This window comes from Danio rerio, chromosome 24, assembly GCF_052040795.2.
Source record: "Danio rerio strain M-AB ecotype USA chromosome 24, GRCz13ab, whole genome shotgun sequence".
Taxonomy (NCBI): Eukaryota; Metazoa; Chordata; class Actinopteri; order Cypriniformes; family Danionidae; genus Danio; species Danio rerio.
The window spans coordinates 36680001-36690265 of NC_141044.1; the positions used below are offsets into that span (position 1 = coordinate 36680001).

At 34.5% G+C, this 10265-nt stretch overlaps 1 protein-coding gene across 4 annotated transcripts in view; it reads right to left on the reverse strand.

The window, feature by feature from the left end:
* slc4a2b (solute carrier family 4 member 2b) overlaps nucleotides 1–10053 on the reverse strand; it is a 92997-nt gene extending 82944 nt beyond the window's left edge. For 3 of the 4 annotated variants that reach the window (XR_015524559.1, XR_015524558.1, XM_087308837.1), the window contains exon 1: nucleotides 9957–10053. The gene's annotated coding sequence lies outside the window, so the exon portion shown is untranslated. The remainder of the gene's footprint in view (nucleotides 1–9956) is intronic. The other variant, NM_001114440.2, reaches the window with a different exon arrangement.
* Between the last annotated feature and the right edge of the window lie 212 nt (nucleotides 10054–10265).

Sequence of the window (10265 nt, forward strand, 5' to 3'; positions counted from 1 at the left end):
ATAGCTATTAGACAATGATGTACAAAAGGTAAGCCCAACCCCTACTCAATATTCTGTTTCAGTAGGAAGTGCCTCAACACACTGAAATAAAATATGAAAAAAGCAACTTCGGGTCCACGACACGTACACATTAAATTAACTCATTAAATTAAATTAAAAAGGGTTTTAGCTTAATACAAGATCCAAACCAAAGTAATAATGTAATTTAAAGGGATAGCACACTGAGAAAAAGAAAATTTATTCCACATGTGGTTTCAAACCTTTATGAGTTTGTTTCTTCTGTTAAACACAAATGACGATATTTAGAAAAATGTTGGAAGCCAGCAGTAATTGACTTCAATTATATTAGAAAGAAAAGTATACCATGAAAACCAATGCATATCAGTTTTCAACATTCTTCAAAATAGCAATGTGAAAACCTCAAAAATAAAAACCTCAAAAAGGTCTTGAATAAATAGAGGGTGAGTAAATGATGACAGGTCTGTCGTTTTGGGGTGAATTATCTCTTTAAGTCAATGGCTACCAGCACTCAAAAAAAAAAAAAAAAAGAGAGACATGCAGGCAGAATATTCAAAAAGGTGAATAACTTCTGCAAGAAGTAATTGTGACATGAAATGTTTAAACTTTGAAAACTGGAATGACACAGTATCAATATCAATTTACTGGAACTTCTATGTTAAGCTGCTTTGACACACAATCTACAATGAAAGAGCACTATAAAAATAAAGAGGAATTGAACTGAAATCTATTTGAACATATTTGGCCAGTTTGATTACATGTATTTTCTTTGTTCTTATAAGAAGTTTGACTCTGTTAAAGAAAAAAGACGCATTATGTAATCTTGTCAAATCTAATTTTATAAAATTGATATCGGGAAAAAAGTATCAGTATCAAAAACTTTTGAACAACACAGCTCTAAACATACATTGTTTATGACTCTCAAAGTGCCAGTAGTCTTTTTTACTTTATTGCTTTATATTTGAGTAAATTAACACCTAATTTTCCATTTTGGATTCAATTTTCCATCTTTAATTTGATTAAATCTAGTATTTTTTCTTTTTATTCTAAGAAATAAACAGTGATTTAATGCCCTGCTTCAGACGTTATTTATAATTTCATATAAACATAACCACTATTTGTTATATCATTATAAAAGATAACCTAGTAAACAAAATGAGGAGGACTTCTCTTCTCCTGAATCCCCAGACCTGAATGCAGACACAGTGGAAAGCAGTGCAGCAGGTCTCTTGCCCTGTCTATTCCAAACCATTAGGATTTTACACCTGTGTGAACACAGCAACAGAGATGTAGGCATTGTGTCTGAATGGTAATGAACTCTACTGATCAAAGAAAGTCCACCATTCTCCAAATCTCGTACAGCTCTCTCAACTAAAACTCTTACTGCAAACCAACAGCTTTGCTGTATCTGCCCTGACAGTGTCGCAAGGAAAAACATGCAACCAACTCCGTGGATCATGGAAACAAACACATAATGTTATGACCCTTCATGAATGGCTAAATACGTGGACGTGGTCTCACTCAGTCATTGGGTCTTACAGCTAGGCAGGTCTGCCTTCCCTTCGGAAAGCACGCGCTCTCATGAATGATTAAGAAGCAGGATCTAAGGGTGCTTTCACACCTGTGAATTGATTTATTTGTTCTGAAACAGGGATTAAAATTATTAAAATGTTGCTCTTTGTTCTTGGTGCGGTTCACTTTTACACTGCAAAGTTTCTTAACAGACCAAAACAGCTAAAACAAGTCACGTGCAGTAAAGACTCCTCACATGGTCAGAGTTTAGCATTTAGTTTTGCAGAGTCCCGCTCATCTGTCATGCCTCCTTTTTTAAATTTATGATGATGAGCAATAAAGACATCATAAGCGAAAAGCTGCGCTTTCATTTTAACTGGTGAAACCCACAGACATCGTCATCAAGTATAAATCAGAGGGAAGACTTTCTCATACAGAGCAGTTGGCTTATGCATTATAGGCTTTTATATGAAACGCACATTTACCGGTAGTAATGACCTCCCGCCCTACTCATAATTCGCTCTTCATATAGTCGTATGTATGCCTATGACATATCCATGACACACTGTGATATAGCCAGGCTCGGAGCGTATCGCTTTCTCACTACAATCGATCCTCTCCCAAATTGGTTTCAATCGAGCCGAGACCACCTCATTCAGGCAATCTCGGACCGATTGATTTGGCGCGGATCCGAGATAGATTGCTGGATCGTCATATGCCAAACGAATCGCACTAACAGGGGAAACGAGACCGGTTCCGAAATGAAATTCTAGGTGTGAAAGCAGCCAAACTCCGCTATGAATAATAATAGGAAGCCGATATGTCATCCCTCCACTAGCAGTTTCGCGCTACGTCACCGATTTTAATCCCGCCCAAAACATTATTTTAAACCCGGAAGATGAAATTAGCTGACAAAAGCTCAAAATTATCCAATTCTCTCCACAATTAAAGACGACAGGTACTGACGGCGTCTTAACTGATGCCCAACACACACTAATCTATTAAAATGTTAACAACAAAAAAAGTACTCCAGGGTGTCTTGAACCTTTAACAAGTTGTAGCATCGTGTTACTACTGTCTATGTAAAAGAAAAAAATAGGAAAGGAAGGTTAAAAAATAAATAAATAGAAATGCAAGAAAGTAAAAAAATATATAATGAGGGGTAATTTGAGGTGTTTCTACTAGGATTCAATTACTGCTTTTTTGTTAAAGTACTCAACAAATTGACTCCATAGAAATTCTTAGTTTAATTTTTAAAGGAAAAACTGTGGGCAATCTAGTATTATTTAAAAAAATAAGTGCAAATTATAAGCATTAAATAAACCTGTTTACGAACAATTCAGCCGTTGTGCAAGAGAGAAACAACAGGAGCACAGGTGAAATTCAAACAACCAACCTAATTTAATTATCACTTGAAGACTAAACAGCCCTTGGACAATGGTTTAAAAGCATAAAGGTGTTTTTTTTTTTTTCTGTGCGCACCGGTCAGCAGGGCTTTGGCAGACTCAGGTTACCGACACACAAGGAGTTCTCACACTCTTTGTGTTTAACTTGGAGCCGACTATCACGTTTTTGTAACATAACAGCAGTGAACAAACCCAACAAATCATGTCTTAACCAGAGGAACACTGTCATTCATACCTCCAGTCACACCAAAACAAACAATCATGAAGAAATATCCAATCAGCTCACGACAACTTGAGTACAGTAACACATATCCTGGGAAACACAGTACTGCAAAAACCACATACGAGCCCCTGGTCGAGTGTTAAATCACGCTACCCAAGGTGGACGTCAAATAAGGCAGTAATATCATAGTCTACGTGAGAACAGCGGTCTTAAAAATATTTTTCAGCTGATTAGCGTCGCCAGCTGGGCAGACAATTATAAAAGCGCAATGCAGAACTTTTACAAACAACCTTGACCCTGCAGGAAAATAGTAGCTGTGACGGGTGTTTTTTATGTAATCCAGAAAGGCTAAAGAAACTAGTTTCCAGCTGATCTGCATTGGAATGCAGCTCATTTTATTATATCATTACTATTTTTTTTCTTTTATTAAAGAAGTCTTGGGTTTGTAAGAGAGAGAGAGAGAGAGAGAGAGAGAGAGAGAGAGAGAGAGAGAGAGAGAGAGAGAGAGATTGAGTTTGTCATATCAGCTTCCCTGGCTATTTCATGGCAAATAAACACTTTATTACAATTCTATAATAAAAAATGTTTATAATGATATAAAAGACCTCAACAAGATTAAATAATACATAAAATAAGATACAAATTTAAAATTAAGACGTTTTATTAACTTTAGGGCATTGCAAAATGGGGCCTGTCACAATAAGGAGTTCTTGCGACATATGGTCACAGAAATCATTGAGATAGTCAATATTATTGTCATTTTGATTTCATTTTATACCACTGTTTGCATAATAGCCATAAATACTTTAAAACATAAATCATTTTCAAGGCTATTCAAATTCTTTAATTTGATGTTACAAAGGTAAATGTCCTATTATTTATGTTCTATTAAATGTCTTATTAGGTAAAGGTCCACTTATAAACTGACACCGGTAAGGAAGAACATCAATGTCATTGTAAAAGGGCTTTAATATTATTTGTGAATTTGTGTATATTATATAATTATACATTATAAGTTCAAGTTGTTTTATTGGCATGACACTCAATACAGTATTGCCAAAGCACTTCAATGTAATATATTAAAACCATTAAATATAGCAAAGCAAAAAAACTAAGCATTGGAGGTTATCTCTGAGTATTGCATGATAAGTTGATATATTGAATGCGACAGCCCTAAATAAAGCTGAACAATATATCATTTGAGGATCAAAATTACAATGTGTGTATCTGCAATGTTATTTTACAATTGATTGTTATATTTTCACACTTGAATACTGTTAAGACTCCCAGGACACCACAGAGCACTGATTATTTATTCATTTTTGCTTGTAATTTATTGTAATTTATGCAGATGCACTGCGTAGACTTCATCGTTCCAGTCATTCATTCATTTTCTTTTCGGCTTAGTCCCTTTATTAATCCGGGGTCACCACAGCAAAATGAACTACCAACTTATCCAACACGTTATATGCAGCGAATGCACTTCCAGCCGCAACCCATCTCTGGGAAACATCCACACACACTCATTCACACTTATACACCATGGACAATTTAGCTTACCCAATTCACCTGTACCGCAGGTCTTTGGACTGTCGGGGAAACCGCAACACCCGGAAAAAACCCACACGAACGCAGGGAGAACATGCAAACTCCACACAGAACGCCAACCGACCCAGCCAAGGCTCGAACCAGCGACCTTCTTGCTGTGAGGCGACAGCACTACCTACTGCGCCACTGCGCCGATTGACAATTCCTGTCAATCTAAATTTTGTATAATATATATTGGGGCAAAACAAAATATCGCAATATCAGATTTTCCCAATATAGTGCAACCCTATTGCAAAAGCATGCGCTTGACACTCTTGTAAAAGCAAGCAGCAGATGGTAAATTAGACAAATAAATGGTCTTTTTCTAAAAATGTTGACTTGTTTGCATACATTTTTTTTTCTTAATTAACTATGAATAAATGAAAATATTTAGCATCACAAAATTAACCTGAATACAATAATTATATACCACCAAAACTAAACAAAATTTAATTAGTTTTTTAAAGGAAACCTATAATTTACGGCACACTTCAAAAAATGAAGACGATTTAGTATTCAAAAATGTTTTATTTTGATTATGTTTTTAAATAAATTGGTCTAACACTTGATTTTTTCATAGTATTTGTATTTATTTTGGTACTTTTACCATAATCCGACAAATCAAATATTTGGTAGAGGTTGGTATTTTAGAAATTATGGGATGTGTTGAAAAAAAATCCATTGAGTGTGTTAATTAGCGACATTAGGAGTTAAGAAATGTATTGTAATTTTTTTTCTTCATGGTGGGGCAGTTAAAGGGTAAAGATAAACATGTCGGGTAATCACATTTGGTTGGAGAAATAAGTACAAAAACATTTCTTTATGCTGTAATCTCCACTGATTTACTGGCATCTGGCATTATGCCTTAATCACACTGCAAAAACAAAAGGCAAAGTTGCCAGTTTAAAGCTTGCAAGCACAAGTTTGACAAAGTCAGTGCTTTGTTCCTCTAAGAAATCTTGACTCCTTGATGGCTTTACAACACTGATCTAACCTAAATCCAACTGACCCCTGGAAACAAGCACAAACCAACCACAGCAGCTTAAAGACTCAGGTTTTAAAAACAAATGGTTGTGCCATTCCTCTAACACAAAACTGTGGGGGAAAGAAATAGACAGATTATGACTTCTAATGATTAAAATTAGAGACAAAAATAATTGTGACTTTATCTGACAATTTTTTAAAGTTCTAAATATTTATGAGTTTATATATCTCAATTTCAAGTTATAAACTTACAAACAAAACCATAAAGCACTGTTTATTTGTTTATTTTTGCTTGTAATTTACTATAATTTATGCAGATGCACTGCACAGAAAAATACTTGATCATCTCAGTCGATCTAAAAGTTGTATTTATGAGTTTATATCTCAATTTCAAGTTATAACTCACAAACAAAATGCAAACATAAATGGAGACTGGAAACATTTGTTTCTATTTGTGAATGCTCAGCTCTTAGCATGGTAAATAAAATTACACCTATATATGATTTTTAATTTCTATTAAAAGCAGAAAATGGAGGAAAATGTCTCAAATATAAATAAAATAATAAATAAATATTTTTTGTGAAATTAAAAATGTAAATATATGGGTAAAACAACTATCCATATATATTAAAGTAACATATACAGTTGAAGTCAGAATTATTAGCCACCTTCGATTTTTTTTTTTTTGTCTTTTTTAAATATTTTCCAAATTATGTTTAACAGAGCAAGGAAATTTTCACCGGATGTCTGATAATATTTATTCTTCAGGAGAAAGTCTTATTTGTTTTATTTCGGATAGAATAAAAGCAGTTCTGAATTTTTTTTATGAACCATTTTAGGAACAAAATTATTAGCCCCTTTAAGCTATATTTTTTTCTCGATAATCTACAGAACAAACTACTGTTATACAATAACTTGCCTATTTCACCTAACCTGCTTAGTTAACTTAACTTTACCCTAGTTAAGCCTTTAAATGTCACTTTAAGCTGTAAAAATATTATTGAAAAATATCTAGTAAAATATTATTTACAGTCATCATGGTAAAGATAAAATCAATCAGATATTCGAAAATGAGTTATTAAAATTATTATGTTTAGAAATGTGTTGAAAAAATCTGTTAAACAGAAATTAGGGGTAAAAATAAACAAGCGGTCTAATAATTTAGGGGGGCTAATAATTCTGACTTCAACTGTATAAATATAATACATCTATTTTTATTTATTTACTTATTATACATATTTATAATGTGTGTATGTATATATATATATATATATATATATATTATTTACAGATTCATTAATTCATTCATTCATTCATTCATTTAAACAATAAAATCTTGCTTTCCTATTCTTATTAAAAATCTATAACATAAGTGGTCATCGCTCATACAAATTTTAAAAGTATTTTTTCAATGTCTCAAAACTTAGTTTGTGGCAAAGCTTAAAGATTTAAAAGGACAATTATAAATAGTAATTTGGTCATTTTTATATAAAACTATTACATAAACTATTGCTGTAGGGATTGGCATTTTAATGGGTATCTTCAGTAAATCATGGCCAATACTTTTAAAAGAATATTATTAAAAATTATGATTTTTTTTTATGTTTTACACTTAATAATTGATGCGTAAAACCACCTTTTTCATATTCCACAACTAAATGTGTATGCGTGTGTGTGCGCGCGCGTGTGTGTGTGTGTTAGCATTTCACCCACAAAAGAATAATAAATGCCAACACATGTACCACTTAGCCACGCCCCTCCAACTGGTAGTGAAAAATGAGAGGAGGGGCACGAAAATAAACCCCACCCCATACTTGCCGTTCCATTTCAATTTGAAATACATCAACCATACTGAAATAAAAAGTCAGAAGCAACTTCTGGTTCCGTTTAAGCTCTCACAGACTAAGATATTCAAGGACTGAGAATCAAATGCATAAATAAAGCTGAAATGAAATAAAACAACAGTATAGTCATCCAACCAAAAACAATGATGAGGGCTTAAACAAAAATCTCAATCATTATGCAAATCATATGACTTCTTGGCCTCATCACTTCTCATAAATGTTTAAGACCTGTGCATAGCTTCTTTTTGAAGACAATAAATAGGGGTGCCATCAAAGCTTAACTTTTAAGACTTGTAAATGAAGTCAATTTACAATAATATCTGCAATTGTTTCTTTGTTTTTTCCAATTACATACTACAGCTGACATGAAAAAAAAGTGTTTTTAACCATATTAAGGTCAAGTGCGTTATACTGTACTGTATTTAATAGGAGTATTAACTAAACTGCATACCATACTGCAACATTTTATATTAAAACTACAATACACATCACTTTACTGTAGTAAAAACTTAGGAGTTCATCAGTACAGTTAACTGATAAACTAATAAATACAGTAGCACACTTTAGTTTTTACTGCAGTAGACTTCTGTATTGTAGTATATTACACAATGAAGTTGTAGAAATCGAAGGACAGTATCTGGTTGCTTATATTACTATAGTTGATGTATTACCATAGCCTATAGAATGCACACAACAGATCAGTTCAAGTGTTTTACAATAGTATATGGCATTGAGGTATATGTATGTATGTATATATATATATATATATATATATATATATATGTGTGTATATATACATATGTGTGTATGTATGTATGTGTGTATGTATGTATGTATGTATGTATGTATGTATGTATGTATGTGTGTGTGTGTGTGTGTGTGTGTGTGTGTGTGTGTGTGTGTGTGTGTGTGTGTGTGTGTGTGTGTGTGTGTGTGTGTGTGTGTATGTATGTATGTATGTATGTATGTGTATATATATATATATATATATATATATATATATATATATATATATTTTCACACATTCGAGGACGGTGGCTCAGTGGTTAGCACTGTCACAGCAAGATGGTCGCTCGTTCAAGTCCCGGATGGGCCAGTTGGCATTTCTGTGTGGAGTTTGCATGTTCTCTCTGTGTTTGTGTGGGTTTCCTCCAGATGCTTCGGTTTCCCCCACAGTCCAAAGACATGTGCCATAGGTAAGCTGAATGAATTAAATTGGTCGTAGTGTATGAGAGTGTATGAGTGTTTCCCGGTACTTGGTTGCAGCTGAAAGGGCATTCGATGTGCAAAACATATGCTGGATAAGTTGGCGTTTCATTCCACTGTGGCGACCTCTGATGAATAAAGGGACTAAGGCGTAGGAAAATGAATGAATTAATTCATATTAGCAGCAATGACTATCAACATGGTTTACATCAGGGGTGTCAAACTCAATTCCTGGAGGGCCGAAGCCCTGCACAGTTTAGTTCCAACCCTGCTCCAACACACTTACCTGTAGGTTTCAAACAAGCCTGAAGGACTCAATTAGTTTGATCAGGTGTGTTTAATTAGGGTTGGAACTAAACTGTGCAGAGCTGCGGCCCTTTTGGAAATGAGTTTGACACCTGTGGTTTACTGTCAAATAAATAGTGCTAATGTTATTTTCAAGTGACATTTACATGAGATTTCAGACCAAATATTCATAAGAACCATAGTAAACAATATAGTGAGCATGTCACATGTTGTCATTGAATGAATGTGCGAATGTAAAAACAACTTCACCTCAAATTAGTATGGCATAGTGTTGTTGGTACATGTACCAAAATAATTTAACCGAAGTACAACTGGATGTATCGGCTAGTTATAGAGAATAAATACGACATAGAGGCAGACAGGGAGACAGATATAGACGCTTTTCGCACTATATATATAAAAGGTGTCTGCCCTTAACTACTATATTTACTTCTCTACTTCCCTTTCCACTTGTTTGAGTGTTTCCACTTGTGTTTGAGTAACTCTCCGCTGATTATTTTCCCCGTGGATGTCACGTGGCAGTGGGCTGCTTTTATGAGTATGTCTGTTCATTCGGTTTGACAGGAGTCCAGCGACTACGACTCACACAAACCAGCACGCCAGACGGACGCAGACTGATTCATCACTACACAGCAGTGTTTCCTCGACCCATGTTCATTTAACATTTCCCGGTTTAAAGTTATTTTACCTGAGAGCTAGCGCAAGAGCTAGCCGATGACCAAACGCCGACTCGCACGCGTGTAATCCGCTCAGATAATCACCCGAACGCGTTATATAGTTGACCAGTGGCAGAAAAACACAAGTGTTGATCACAGTTTAACCGTATATGCGTGTGTAACACTGTAAACATGTGCGTGAAAAGAGTCCTACCTCAGCCGATCTCCCTCTCAGTTTTCGCGGATGAGCCAGATCTGAGACGCGCGCCTGCGTGTCATACATATTTCGATGGGGAACTCCTTCCCTTTTCAGAAAAAACGCTCAACAGGCTTTTATTTACGCTGAATGCATGAAAGCACACGTCAGATCAACGAGCCTAACCCAATTTTACAGCATTTCAAAAGAAAAGAATTTTACATTACTCTACTTGTATATAAAAGATGTAAAAGGTGGCGAGTAAACAAAGACGAGGAATCACATGGTATATAAAATGTAATAATTATATCAAATGAAATATATAGT